We start from the raw sequence: 5,000 nt of genomic DNA, 5'->3' as shown, positions 1-5,000 counted from the left end.
ACTGCTCGTTTCGAGTCTTGCCACAACATCTCAATTGGGATTAGGTCTGGACTTTGACTAGGCCATTCCAAAACTTCCAATTTGTTGCTTTTTAGCTATTTTCATGTAGACTTGATTGTGTGTTTTGGATCATTGTCTTGCTGCATGACCCAGCTGCGCTTCAGCTTCAGCTCACAGACGGATGGTCTGACATTCTCCTGTAGAATTCTCTGATAGAGAGCAGAATTCATGGTTCCTTCTATTAAGGCAAGTCGTCCAGGTCCTGAGGCAGAGAATTCTACAGGAGAATGTCAGACCATTCAGTATCACAAATATGCAAAAGTAGAGAAAATTAGAAAGGGGGCAAATACTTTTTCATAGCACTGTATTTGCTGCTTTTGCAATCATTTGTGCACCTGCACAGTAAGTGTGAATGACTAGCCTGTTGTAGTTATGTTAGCGCAACACCTAGTGACATTTCTCATAGCGTGGGGACCTCTTGGTGCAACAGTTAAGCTCTTGAACTGACAGCAGCAGGGAGCCGAGATCTAGTGCCGTTTAGGGACTTCCCCTTAAATACTGTTATTCATTTATTCCCATGAAGCTCATCTCCTCCTGTGTCTGTGATATGTGATTGTCTCCTTGTAACTACCTGGTAAACATGATTTCATTTTGCTACTCCCTGTAACTACCTGGCAAATATTATTTTACTTTATTTCTCCCTGTAACTACCTGGTAAACATTACTTTATTTCTCCCTGTAACTACCTGGTAAACATTACTTTAATTCACTACGTCGTCCAGGTGATCAGAGGTGCTTTATGACTTGTTATAAGCATGTACTGTATGTCCTCATTACAAGGCATATAATACGTTATGTCATCTTAACCTTACAGGCGATCAGAGGTTCGTCTTCTGGATAAGATGAAGCTGAACTGTCAGGTGTTTAAAGAAGAGATCTCTCTGGTGCACCTCAACCGACAGGTATCCCATCTACAGAAAGCACTTCAGGACAGCCAAGACAAGGTACATTAACCTGTGTGTTACTGTGTTAACTCAACCTTAAACCTCCCTGGTTCACCTCAACAGACAGCTAGCTCATCGACAGGCAGCACTGCAGGACAGTCAAGACAAGGTAGTCCTAACCCCTGACCCCTGACCTCTAACCCTAACTCACCACCAGTCTGCACTGCAGGACAGTCACTGTACTAGAGTAAAACTGTAGCGTCCAAGATGTAATGATTACTAGGTAATGAAGAGAAGAGATCACCACGTGAAGCGTATGAAGGAAGCTACTTAAATAGCCTGTACAGGGTTCCAAAAGGGTTCCAAAAGGGTTCCAAAAGGGTTCCAAAAGGGTTCCTCGGCAGTCCCCATTAGGCATCCCTTTTTGGTTCCAGGTAGAACCCTTTTTGGTTCCAGGTAGAACCCTTTTTGGTTCCAGGTAGAACCCTTTTGGGCTCCCTGTAAAATGCTCTGTGGAAAGGCTTCTACATGGAACCCAAAAGGGTTCTACCTGCAACCAAAAAGGGTTCTTCAAAGGGTTCTTCTATGGGGACAGCTGAAGAACCCTTTTAGGTTCTAGATAGCACTTTTTTTTTGTAAGAGTGTAAGTCTGCCCATTCAACGGCCCCTTCCTCACTGCCTCTCAACCCCCCACCTCCCTCCGCCGTCTCACCCCCTCACCCCACCGTCCCCCTTTCCCCCCCTTTCCCCCCCGACAACCCCCCACCCATGGCGTGTGAATGCCTCGGAGCACTGGCTGCCGTCTTGCCGGACGGAGTCATAGGTGAAACTCTAAGGCCTCTCCTCAGACATGAGAGCCAGACAGGATATCTCTACGGAAACACAGCACAAGCCCCTTGAGAAACAGAGCGTAATATATCCCATAATTCTGTGCATCACCCTCTTACTCTGGCTCTGGTTTCCATTGCTTTAGCAGGCCTAACCCTAACCCTTTCTTTAGCAGGCCTAACCCTAACCCTTTCTTTAGCAGGCCTAACCCTAACCCTTTCTTTAGCAGGCCTAACCCTAACCCTTTCTTTAGCAGGCCTAACCCTAACCCTTTCTTTAGCAGGCCTAACCCTAACCCTTTCTTTAGCAGGCCTAACCCTAACCCTTTCTTTAGCAGGCCTAACCCTAACCCTTTATTTAGCAGGCCTAACCCTAACCCTTTCTTTAGCAGGCCTAACCCTAACCCTTTCTTTAGCAGGCCTAACCCTAACCCTTTCTTTAGCAGGCCTAACCCTAACCCTTTCTTTAGCAGGCCTAACCCTAACCCTTTCTTTAGCAGGCCTAACCCTAACCCTTGCTTTAGCAGGCCTAACCCTAACCCTTTCTTTAGCAGGCCTAACCCTAACCCTTTCTTTAGCAGGCCTAACCCTAACCCTTTCTTTAGCAGGCCTAACCCTAACCCTTTCTTTAGCAGGCCTAACCCTAACCCTTGCTTTAGCAGGCCTAACCCTAACCCTTTCTTTAGCAGGCCTAACCCTAACCCTTTCTTTAGCAGGCCTAACCCTAACCCTTTATTTAGCAGGCCTAACCCTAACCCTTTCTTTAGCTGGACATATGCCAGACATGAGCCCAAAGAATTTTAATTGTTTTCAATTTCAGTGTGTTTGTCTAGAAGAGCTGGGGTAAATCCCTTGATAGCTAGACGGGAGACATTACAGACACTAGACTAGATACTGTACAGACACATCTCAGACATGATCAACGGTGAATTAGTGTTATATAACAATAATGGTACTTCTTTTTTTAACAAAATATTTATAAATGAATTAGAAAACTGCAGCGATTACAGCCTCGAGTCTTCTTGGGTATGACGCTACAAGCTTTGCACACCTGTATTTGGGGAGTTTCTCACATTCTTCTCTGCAGATCCTCTCAAGCTCTGTCAAGTTGGAAGGAAGCTATTTTCAGGTCTCTCCAGAGATGTTCGATCGGGTTCGAGTCTGGGCTCTGGCCGGGCCACTCAACCCTACCCAGCTCTGTAGCCTGACTAACCTCACCTCAGAAAAACTCCAGGGGGAGGCGAGGGGGAGGGAAGCGAGGGGGAGGAGAAGCGAGGGGGAGGGAAACGAGGGGGAGGGAAGCGAAGGGGAGGAGAAGCGAGGGGGAGGTAAGCGAGGGGGAGGGAAGCGAGGGGGAGGGAAACGAGGGGGAGGGAAGCGAGTGGGAGGGAAGCGAGGGGGAGGAGAAGCGAGGGGGAGGAAAGCGAGGGGGAGGGAAACGAGGGGGAGGGAAGCGAGGGGGAGGTGAAGCGAGGGGGAGGAAAGCGAGGGGGAGGGAAACGAGGGGGAGGGAAGCGAGGGGAAGGAAAGCGAGGGAGAGGGAAGCGAGGGGGAGGGAAGCGAGGGGGAGGGAAGCAAGGGGGGGAGGGAAGCGAGGAGGAGGGAAGCGAGGGGGGGGAGGAAAGCGAGGGGGGGGGGGAGCGAGGAGGAGGGAGGGAAGCGAGGGGGAGGGAAGCGAGGGGGGGAGGGAAGCGAGGAGGAGGGAAGCGAGGGGGTGAGGGAAGCGAGGGGGGAGGAAAGCGAGGGGGGGGAAGCGAGGAGGAGGGAGGGAAGCGAGGGGGAGGGAAGCGAGGGGGAGAGGGAAGCGAGGGGGAGGGAAGCAAGGGGGGGAGGGAAGCGAGGGGGAGGGAAGCGAGGGGGGGGGGGAAACAAGGGGGAGGTAAGTGAGGGGGAGGGAAGCGAGGGGGAGGGAAGCGAGGGGGAGGGAGTGTCATTCTTTCCCTTATATTGTCTGTCTAAAGCTCTTTGAAAATAGTTTCCACCATCTGTTGTTTCTTCCCCCCTCTCCTTCCATTTCTCCTACTTTCTGCCCCCTCTATCCCTACCTCCCTCCTTTCCTGCGTCTCCCCCCCCGTACTCTCCAGTTGTATTGATCCAGATTGCACCCTTGGACTGATACTCTCAAATTGATGAAATAGTTCCTTATTGTCTGTTATCCAGAGAGAGGAGAGAGAGCTAACCAAACACACACACACCTGAATCTATTAGTTCCCAGGCTGCTCCCCCCCCCACCACCACCCTCCGGTCTGTGAACCTGACCCCGTCTCTGATTAGGTCATATGATAAACATTAGCTCGGCCGCTTTTCCCACCAACTCACCACCTAAAAAGGCTCTGCTGCTCTGAGAGAGACTAGTCCCTGGTCTGGGCCTTGAAACCCCTGGGGCCACGGTAACATTACACGCCCCCTCCACAGTAACGTGACACGCCCCCTCCACAGTAACGTGACACGCCCCCTCCTGTTCAAAGCGAGAGCCGCGTGTGTCCTTTCATAGCACCTCGTTAGCTGCTCCTCCCCCCGGGGATAACAGGCAGAACGTTCAAAAAGAAAAACAGAAGAGAGAAAAAGGTTCTCCGACTCCTCTGGGGATGGGGGGGGGGGGGGGGGGGGTGAGAGTTTTACACACCTAGCCCCGTTTCTCTCTCTCTCACTCTCTCTCTCTCCCTCTCTCCCCCTCCTATCTCCCTCTCTCCCTCTCTCCCTCCTCTCTCCCTCTCTCTCTTCCACCTCTGTCCCTCTCTTCTATCTCTCTCTCTCTCTCTCTCTCTCTCTCTCTCTCTCTCTCTCTCTCTCCCTCTCTCCCTTTCTCTCCATCCTCTCTCTCTCCTTTCCCTCTCTCCCTCTCTCCTTCCTGTTCCTCCAGTGGCTTTGTCACCAGCATTCCATTGTTGGTATGGTCACAGGCTCTCGGGTGTCACAGCTCTACAGATCAGTGCACGCGCGTGTGTGTGTGTGTGTGTGTGTGTGTGTGTGTGTGCTTACTTGCAGGTTCCTTCCAGACAATGCAACACCAATAAGAAATACAGTTTTTTACAATCACTTTGGCACTAATTTCAGAACCTTGACGTAATTATTCAAAACTCTAGACACAAAACTCACAACCAATGATCAAAATGCACATTTTTCAAAACTCTAACACTTTGTTTCAATTGCTTGGATACAATACACATAAAACTAAGATCATTTGTTCATTTAACAAAAATCACCTGTTCAATATGACACAACTTAA

This window comes from Coregonus lavaretus (genome assembly GCF_964263955.1).
Source record: "Coregonus lavaretus genome assembly, chromosome: 1".
NCBI lineage: Eukaryota > Metazoa > Chordata > Actinopteri > Salmoniformes > Salmonidae > Coregonus > Coregonus lavaretus.
The sequence above is the reverse complement of the archived record's forward strand: the minus strand, read 5'-3'. Positions refer to the sequence as shown.